The sequence below is a fragment of the Coenobita brevimanus genome, chromosome 44 (assembly GCF_032717465.1).
Source record: "Coenobita brevimanus isolate Jiangsu-jjx chromosome 44, ASM3271746v2, whole genome shotgun sequence".
Lineage (NCBI taxonomy): Eukaryota > Metazoa > Arthropoda > Malacostraca > Decapoda > Coenobitidae > Coenobita > Coenobita brevimanus.
This window is the reverse complement of record NC_136997.1, coordinates 50,188,534-50,199,023: the sequence shown is the minus strand read 5'-3', so window position 1 is coordinate 50,199,023 and position 10,490 is coordinate 50,188,534. Positions and strand designations below refer to the sequence as shown.

The window sequence follows — 10,490 nt, the reverse complement described above, 5'->3', positions numbered from 1 at the left end:
CTCGCTCCGATACATCCTCTTCACCAATCATATCTGCACTCGATCTCTTTACAAGTCCATACCATATGTGTACCATTTCGATTCTTGTGTCCACGGACTTTCGTATCCTACCTTTCAAGTGGATAAATTATACCTTTTTCTATTCACTCCCCGTACTCCATAAGCATTCATCAATAATCCCATTTCCACTGCTCTTCTTGACTATCCCTATTCCTGCCGTACCAAACTCTCACACCCATATGTTAATGTAGGCACTAAACTCCCACATGCAAGCTTCTCTCCCAGCTGCTACTTTCTTATCAAGGTCTTCATAGTACCAGCAACTTTCCTTCCCTGTTCTATTCTACTGTCTACTTCATTTGCAAATTTACCTCTCTTCTCTCTCACTGCATTCGAGTACTTAAAATCCCTCACTAACGCAAATCTCTTCATTCAGCATCACATCGCATTGTTAGTCACCTTCTTTCCCAGTAGCTGTCTCTTTGTTCTTATCCACAGTTACTTAAAAACACAAACAACAAAACGAAGCTCACAGACATCCAGAAAATTATGCACCACTCTGTCAAGCATTAGTCCAGAATCAGCGAGCAACACACCATCATACATATACATCAGGTCTGGGTGGTGGCGACCATCATCCACTCACTTGATGCAGTGCTGCCTACTTCTTCCTTAGCCTTTATCATTCTTTTAATGTGCCTGCCCTCCTCTCTTCCTATTTCTCCCATCTTTCCTGTCACTTCTCATTGCTTTTCTTTCCTTTACAGGTGGCTTTACATTGAGTGACAAGCCAAATGGTTTCCTGTAAGCCAAGAAACCATTTACAACGCTGGGTGGTAACCATATAACCAGACCATAAGTGCTCCTACGTGTCAACAAGTGGGTTGGTGGAGGGTTAGTGCCCCTCCCCGTAGAACAAGTAACCCAAAGTCAAATGGCCACCCCTTACGGGATTATGGCATCTGGCAGTAGATAGATAGATATATAGATAGATAGGTTTGAGATGCTCCAACCTTCACCATTCATTTCCATCATATTGCATCTGCCCATATCTCGTTAATTTAATTTTATTTTATTTTTCTACTTTTCTCATAATCCTATCCATTAACATATTTAGACATAAGGACACCATACAGCCTTGTCTCATTACAACACTGATCTTAAAACCCTTCACGCAGATGCCTACCTACCCTTCAGTACGCGTCACTACCATCATAGGCTATTAACAGCATTCACTAGCTTTCCATCCACAACATGCGCAACAGAGCCTTCCCTAATTTCACTCTCTTCCCTATTTCTCCCCTTAAATCCAATAACTACCTTAGTCATTTTTCGTAAGCTTACTTTATTACCTGTGTCGTTGTAAACATTTAATCCACGTATTCCCTACCACTTCTAAAGCCTCCTGATCGTCACTCACCAGGCTTTCAGATCTGTTTCTTACTTTCTCTCTTTTAATTCTCCCTTATACCTGTCTTTCAGCACTCAACAGACCTATGTCACAGTATTTTTTGCACTCACTCTTCTCACCTTATATCTTGTGCAAAAGTATAAGCACATTCTTTTTACATTCCATTGGTTCATTTTCACCCATCCAAGATTTCTTACGTATTTCCAACAAACACTTCATTCCACTCTATCCGCCGCACTTAATTACCTCTGTCAACACCTTGCGAACATCTGCCTTTCCATTTTTCACTCGTATTGCAGCATTCTTGACTTTTGCGCATGTCACACTTCCTGGCACCACATTCCTCCTCAACACACCACCTGAACCAGTCGTGTCTGCTGCCATTCTGTTCTCATTATATTCCCATTCATCTGTCTTTCACAGTGTTCATGCAATCTGCTCCTTACTGCACTTCCATTTGCTAATATTATTTCAGTATCATGCTTTACACTCACAGGTCTTTCCACCTTCATTTTCACATTTTCTCGTCTCCTTCTTAAACAGCTTCCTGTATTCATTGAAATTTACATTGATTGTTCATACTGCGATATATATATATAATGTGTGTGTGTGTGTGTGTGTGTGTGTGTGTGTGTGTGTGTGTGTGTGTGTGTGTGTGTGTGTGTGTGTGTGTGTGTGTGTGTGTGTGTGTGTGTGTGTGTGTGTGTGTGTGTGTGTGTGTGTGTGTGTGTGTGTGTGTGTGTGTGTGTGTGTGTGTGTGTGTGTGTGTGTGTGTGTGTGTGTGTGTGTGTGTGTGTGTGTGTGTGTGTGTGTGTGTGTGTGTGTGTGTGTGTGTGTGTGTGTGTGTGTGTGTGTGTGTGTGTGTGTGTGTGTGTGTGTGTGTGTGTGTGTGTGTGTGTGTGTGTGTGTGTGTGTGTGTGTGTGTGTGTGTGTGTGTGTGTGTGTGTGTGTGTGTGTGTGTGTGTGTGTGTGTGTGTGTGTGTGTGTGTGTGTGTGTGTGTGTGTGTGTGTGTGTGTGTGTGTGTGTGTGTGTGTGTGTGTGTGTGTGTGTGTGTGTGTGTGTGTGTGTGTGTGTGTGTGTGTGTGTGTGTGTGTGTGTGTGTGTGTGTGTGTGTGTGTGTGTGTGTGTGTGTGTGTGTGTGTGTGTGTGTGTGTGTGTGTGTGAGAGAGAGAGAGAGAGAGAGACTCCTTACTATAAGTCAGATGTAATCCGTACCAAGACTTTATCCATATAAATCTGGTTTATAGACAGTACTGAATTTTCCCATACCCTTACCGAACATGTATTTTGTTTTAGGTACCGATCAGAATTAAGTTGTTTTGTAGCTTATTTCACGTAAATCAGTGACAGAATAAGACCACATTATGACCATACCCTTGCCTCAGCACTTCTTCATGATTTGCGTCATATCCTTTTGCTAATCTCTTCTTACAGCTCGGTATTCGAGTTGGAGAGATGGCAATTTTGCGGCAGGTTAATGTAAAAGGATTATAGCAGTCCAATCAACGCCAGACGAATAAATCTAGCTAAGAATGAGCCGCAAACCTTCAAGTGTTAAGGGGTCTCCCATGGTAGTGAGGGGGTAAAGGAAGGCTTCATTTTATCCCCTAGTTCGAAGAGCCTCTCAAATCACTAAATCTGAAACTCTCTTATAATTTCTAAAAACCCATCGTCAGACTGAATGGGTTGATGAGGGCAACCTCTAGGATCGTATTCTCATCGACTGAGGAAGCTCCCTAACGCCTCTTCCCAAGCTATTTATTTTTGCTCAACACTTTTCTGTCCTCTCCTGTGTTATTTAAGTCGTTCTAAAACCGGCATTTTCAGCATAAGTCACATACAGGTTGATGGTAAGCAGTGGTACCTGGAAATAAATCGCTAAGGAATAGGTGCTAGGCAGCTTTCCTAACCATGATCTCATAAGTTCGAAAAAATTCACTCCAAAGCCAAATAAAGACTTTAGAAATAACAAGAATGAAAGAAATTACTGGTAAATCTTCCATATCTAAATTTCAATACCCCATTAGGCTGGAGACTTTCTTTTTTTAATGCTATCTATTTATTCATTGAAATTACCAGTCGATTTTCTGTTTAGATTAGGGGATTTTTCAAACTGGGAATGAGAGAGAGGGGTGTTGGATGGAGGGAGATGGGGGATATAGCCATCATTAACCTTGCCACTTCTATGCATCATTTCGAAGGTTAAAAAAAAAATCGTCCTGGGAAACAAGAGGGATGAAGCGTGGAGGGATTAGTGTGGCGGTTTTTCCCGTAGTATAGCGTGGTATATCGTAAAGTAACCCCCCCAAGGTCAGGACAGTTCTAACTCTTTTAATTCCAGACAACGCCAGACGACTTTAATTTGCTGAGTCAGAGAAACCTGGGAATTTTAGCACTCTCAATGGACCCCCTCATCGTAAGGACAAAGCTATAGTTTTTTTCTTTTTTCTTAGTTTAATTTGACCTAGATTTTGATCCTGCTTCACGTTACCTTACATAGCTCAGGGAAGTAATAACGCAATGCTCTGGCTCTACACTCGATCCACAGCACCTCTTTGTGACAAGCATCAAGTTCTGGTGTTAACTCTGGCAACGAAGCCTTCAGGGTGGAAAGAGGACAGTTTTAGGCCAGGTTACAATAAAAAGGGTATGGTACTATATCCCAGCTAATGCCAGGGGTAAAATATACGAACAAGAGTGAGTTACGGAGCCTAAGAGTGTCAATATTGCTCCTATTAATCCTCTCTTGGTCTAAACAGCTCTAGTACTTTAGCTAACAACATTTTCTTTTTTTCAGGGGAGAGCTTATAAGGGCCTGAGAGAGAGAGTTTCATGCAATAATTATTGACAAAAATGGTGTCTTACGATGAAAAGGAACTGTGATGGGAGATGCAGAGAGAGAAATGAGTCCGAAGTGAATGAGCTGATGAGAATATATGAAGGTATGGTTAGTTTTGGTCACACGGAGAGAATGGACGGCAACAGAGAAAAAGAAATACGGGGTTATATATAAAAAAAAAAGGTACTTATGAACAGAGGAGTAATCTAAGTATATTTTGAGTAATAAGTGGTATATCAACAGGGGTTCAAGTCTTAGCCATTACGAAGCTATAAGTGACCCTATGAGTGAATTATAAGAAGATAATTTTCACCCTATCCATCAGTAATTGGAACAAATGGGACAAACTCATAGCCACTTACAAATCTATAATTACTGGCGACATTAGTGAATTATAAGGCAGACAGTTTTGGCCCATTAGGTCATCAGTAACTTAATAAGGAGGTACCAATTATTAGCCAGTAACGAAACCACAACTACTGGTGACTTTCTGAGTGAATTAGGAGGAAAATCATTTTGGTCCGTCAGGTTCTCAGTAGCGGTAACTCCAAAAGGGTTGAGAATTGAATCAGTACACGCAACACGTATCACTGAAAATTAGCTTAGATTCCCGTCCCACCCTCTGGCACATACATAATACAAGTTCCTGATGACTTCAAGACCGATTTCTGAGAATCAATTTCACCCTAAGGTCATCAGCAATTCTAACTTCGAAACTATTCAAAGGTGGACCCTGTTTGATATAGCATCTCTTAAACTCACAATTGGCTCAGGATTCCTCTCATAAATTCTGGAACATATTTTACGAGAGTTCCTGGTGACTTCATGATCGAAATAAGAATTCCTTTTTGCCCCATAGGGTCATCAGTAATTTTTTAACTCCGAAACACTTGAGAATTGGACTTGACATAGCATTTATCACTCAGAATTAGTCCTAGATTCTACTCCTGAAGTCTGGCACGCCTTTCTCGGGTCTGGGATAGGCGAAGACGTAGAAGGCGACGAAGGTGGTTGGGTAAGGTGAGTGACTGTAATAAGCGTGGAATGGAAGGTGAGTAAGGGAGGAAGTTAACAAAGGGCAGATGAGAAATAAAGCCATGGCAGAGTAAAGAGGAGAGAGAGAGTGCGACGACAGAGATACAGTAAGGAGTAAAGAAGAGAGAGAAAGATCGACTACAGAGACAGTGTACGGAATAAATAAGGGAAAGAGCTATGGTAGACAGAGTAAGGAGTAAAGAGGAGAGAGAATGAGTTAAGAAAAAGGAAAGGAGACAGAAGAGAGAAAGCGTGATGACACAGTAAGGAGAAATGAAAGGCTGGAAGCAGTGAGAAAGAGCGATGACAGAAGCTGAGAAAAGAGAAAAGAGAGGAAAAAAAAAAAGAACTGGCTAAGGTAGAGTAAGAAAAAAAAGAGAAATGAGAGAAGGGGGGCAGAGAATGAAAAGGAATGAAGAGAAGAGGGAAACTGCAGAGACAGGGACAGAGTGGGGAATAAAGCGAAGGAAGAAAGAATGACTGATACTGACAGAATAAGGCATAAAAAGAAAAGTGCACCTGTGGCGGATATAGGTTATGGAATAAAGACACGGAAAAAAAAAAAAAAAAGAGTCATAGAGGAACTAGAGAAAAGAAAAATAGAGAAGAGAGCAAGAACAGTGAGAGAAAAAGGGCAAGGCATTAACGAAGAAGTGACAGAAGTTAGGGATGTGAATATATATGAAATCTATGGTTCGTTCGTTCGTTAATAAGGGTTCCAGTATGTTTGTGTACATCGGCCTTTATCACCCACTGGCGGCTCTTCACGCTGCTCGACCTATAGCAGCCTCTATATTCAGTCCCTTATCCCTAAGGTCATATTATGTGACCCCGTCGTAGACCTTTTTCTGTCTGCCTCATGCAACTCTACTCTCAACGTTCACACCTTTCACCCTCCGCACCCAGTTGTCATCCTCCACCTTCTCCACATGCCCAAGCCATCTAATTCTACCCCTTCTCATCATAGCATTGAAATAATTAGGTCCCAGCCTTCTTCTCAGCTCGTCATTGGCCATCCTACCTCCCTCCTCCTTTTTCGGGCTGCCATTCAGCTTATCATTAGCATCCTTCTCCGTTTGACCCTACTAATATGCATCTCCTTTAATGCCCAAATCCACATCCGTGCGGCATTACACTCCTAACCATGCTGCATACGAGGATCTCTTAACACGGAGGGAGAGCTCTCTCACTGTAAGAAAGGCAACAAACATCCTGAACTTCTTCCAACCACTCCTTACCCTTGCCATCGAGTTAGCTCCAGCCCCACCTCCAGCACATATCATGTTCCCAAAATAACAAAACCCCTTTAAACACTCAAGAGACTCTCCAGCAAGATCAATCCTTCCTGCCACTCAGTCTCTGCATGCTCTCCCCTACACACTGCACGCACGAAATCAGGATTCTTTCAGCGTACCTCTAACATCACTACATTTCTTATGCACCCACTTTCCACAAAAACTGCACAAGATGGAGCTACTTCCCACATGCTTGTGGAAAACTGCACGTGGCGCCACTCCCTCTGTTTTAACAGTAACACGACCTACCTTAGATATCATCACTTGTTTTACTGACGTTTACTTTCAAACTCTTTCCTTCATTCCACTTCCTAACTCCGTCTTCCGGTACGCGCTCTTTCTCTGCTTTCAACACCAAGCCAACAGTCTGTTTATGAAGTCACATGAGAGAGCCTCAAAGACCATGATAACAATAAGGGGCTTAAAACTGACCAACATCCACGGAAAACTGCCCACTCAAACCTCTGTTCACTTTCATCTGGGTGCAAGCACTCTCGTACGCAACCACTCTAACCGACCACCTCACAATTCCAGGCTTCCTCACTACCCACTTCACCATTTCTCTGGGCATTCCGCCAAAGGCCTTTTCCAGATCAACTAAAACAAAGTACAAGTCTCTCTTCCTTCCTTCATATTTTTCCTGAACCTGTTGGACAATGACCATAGCAACAGAGGTCCCTTTGCCTTATATAAACCCAAATATCATCTCAGTTCACTCTTATCCTTATCATATCTTCCAGGACTCTGCAGTACCTTCATAATATATATATATATATATATATATGGAGCCTCTGTGCGTTTTCGTACACTGAAGAACGAGGGTTCACGCCCCGCCAGATAATAAACTTTGGGAGGGTTCTTCAGGCCACGTACTGCATTGGCGGACATAAGGGGTGCTGTCGTTGAACCAGTGTCGCTTACTATAAGGTATGCTTGCACCCAGTCGGCTTGCGCGGGCCGATTACTCTTGTTCCACAGACTACACACACATCCAAAGCCACTACAACACTACAATTACACTTACAAGCACTTCTCACCCTACGTACAATCTCTACCAGACAGCCTAAGCCACTTGGTAGAGATACATTGGCTGTATCGTCCCGACTTCGGTCGGGATAGGCCGATCCTGCAGTGGACACTCAAACGACTGATGAGATGAGAGAGAGAGAGAGAGAGAGAGAGAGAGAGAGAGAGAGAGAGAGAGAGAGAGAAAGACAGACAGACAGACAGACAGATAGAGATAGATAGATAGATAGATATAGTTACAGATATACAAGATGAGAGTGCAATAGCAATAATTTTGAAGTTACGGACGATAAATGTTTGACAGGATTATCATAAAGTGTACTGACTGTAAAAGAACCGTCCATCGTTATATTTGAGGAAATTAACCACAGTTGTTGTTTATTGGTATGATTTATCGTAATGTATTAAATATGTTGCTACCATCCTTCACAGCAAGTGGCTAAAGTTACGACCTTCTTATATGCATACTTCAGCTTCAAAGAAATACTGGAAATTATCGCACATGTTCCTAGACTCAAGGGATGTAACGAATACCTGTTACACTTTCCCGCTCTCACCGCCACATTTCTTCACAGTTCAGGACCTGTGTATCGTACACCCTACTCCTTACGTGACGCCACAGGTAGGAATCAAGTGGACTGATGTCGGGTGACGGAGGTGACCATGACAGAAGCGCCACGGCCAATCCATTCACCAGGAAACACCAAATACAGACATTGCCTTGTAACCGCACCCATATGAGCAGCACCACATTGACAGACGAATCCCGACAGGCACATATTCCAGGAGCACAGGAAAACGTCTCTTAAATTCACCTGTCTGTCGCTCTAGTATAAGAACCGTGCCAAGAATAATGTCCCCAATAACGCCGGCCTAAACATTAATGGGAAATCTTTCTCGATGACACCGGCGGATCACTGCTGGTAGAGTCTCAGCTGCCCAAGACTGGATTTCCTTTACGGTCCTTAGAGTTTATTGTAATCCTGTCAAACATTCACTGTCTAACTTCGAAATTAATGGAATATGATAATTTTGTCAGTTAGTAACGTGTGCTTTTTTTTGTTTCAGGATTTCACTCCCTGACTAATGACAAGAATTTCTTTAATACCTGGATCTGCCTGTCTCTGTCTGTCTACCTACCAATCTATCTGTCTCCTTATATATATGTATATATACATATATATAATAATATAATATACAGTATATATATACATATATACATAATGTGTAAAATAGAGAGAGAGAGAGAGAGAGGAGTAAGGCTATAAAGACACGATGATTAGTATGATATAAAGAGAAAAATAATCTTGCAAAGAGAGTAAGAAATCCAGAGCAGGAAATATGGATGAAGCTACAGAGTAAGGTATAATGAAGGATGAGTGACAGAGATTGCTGGTTATTAAGGAAAGAAAGAGAGGTGAGTGAGACAGAGATAGAAATAAAGAGGTGAAGAGAGCTGGTAGAGATGAGAAAGGAATGAACAAGGAAAGAGAGGTGAAAGAGTACATAATAAAGAGAGAAAGAGAGCTGACAGAGATGAGTAAAGGTTTGATAAGCAAAGAGTAGGGAATAAAGAGAGAAAGCGAGAGAGACGAAGAGGTAACCAAGACATAAAGGAATAAAATGAGAAAGAGATGAAAGACTAGAAAATAAAGACGGAAAGAGAGGTAGCATGTGTGTATAGCAGTAAAGACAGAGAGAGAGAGAGAGAGAGAGAGAGAGAGAGAGGTAAAACAGAGTAAGGTCCCAGAGACAGAGAAATGAGTAAAGAAAGAAAGAAAGGCGACAGAATAATGGAGAGAGAGAGAGAGAGAGAGTAAAGAATAGTGAAACTTAGAAAATAGAGATAGGAAGAGGAGAAATGAAAGGAGGGAAGTAGAGGTGAAAGACTCAGTAAGGAGCCGAGAAAGATGCTTAAACTGTTCACATGTAAAGCTAGGAAACAGAGAATTAAGACACTTTGAAGAAGAAAGAGCTGGGCAGAGAATTAACCAGCACACATAAAATCAGAGACAAAAGAATGGAATATTAATGAGAGGGAGAGAGAGAAGACAGGTACAAATTAACAGGTGAAAATATTAACAGGCAAAAGGTATAATACAACGAAAAAAAATAGATTAGAAATAGGGAGATAAGGAAGGAAATAATGTTAAAAGAGAGGGTATGTGACGAAAATAACAGGATAATATTAAAGCTGCGTTACATAGATAGATACAAAGATAGATAAGGAGATGGATGGATGTACAGGTAGATAGATAGATAGATAGATAGATAGATAGGTAACTAGAGAGAGAAGCAGACAGACTGAAAGATAGACAGAAAAATAATGACAAAAACATTTAGATAGATAGATAGATAGATACACATTTTGCAGGGAGAGAGAGAGAGAGAGAGAGAGAGAGAGAGAGAGAGAGGATAAAACTACAAAGATCAGGGATCGAGATAGGAGAGAAAGAGGTAGATTAGAAGGCTGGGTGAGAGTGAGAGAGACAATACCGGCAGCAGGTAAACTCACGCAATACAGGTAACACCACTTGACTTACCTGAGAGACGGAGAGATAGTAACACCCGCAACCACCCTATTACCACTGATGAGTCTCTCACCTTGCTCACTGTCTCTCTCTCTTTCTGTCTCTTTCCACTAGTTTTACCTGTGTATCTCTTATATTTATTTTTCCCTTATACGATCAGTCTTTCCCTCTCTCCCTCTCTCTCTCTTCTGCCCTCCTCTATCTCTCTCTATCTCTTTTTCTGTTTTCCAAGTCTCTCTCTGTCTCTTTCTCACTTTCTCTGTCTCACTTCCACTGCGCGACACTGTGTGAGCGAGAGCGAGCGAGAGAGTGAGCGAGGGTGCGAGGGAGAGGGCGACTCGCTTCCTCGCCT

The 10,490-nt window shown here is 41.8% G+C and overlaps 1 protein-coding gene across 1 annotated transcript in view; it reads right to left on the bottom strand.

Moving 5' to 3' along the window:
- LOC145398169 (acetylcholinesterase-like) overlaps window positions 1-10,235 on the bottom strand; it is a 193,861-nt gene extending 183,626 nt beyond the window's left edge. Inside the window, exon 1 of the mRNA XM_080271119.1 lies at window positions 10,151-10,235. The gene's annotated coding sequence lies outside the window, so the exon portion shown is untranslated. The remainder of the gene's footprint in view (window positions 1-10,150) is intronic.
- Window positions 10,236-10,490: the final 255 nt, after the last annotated feature.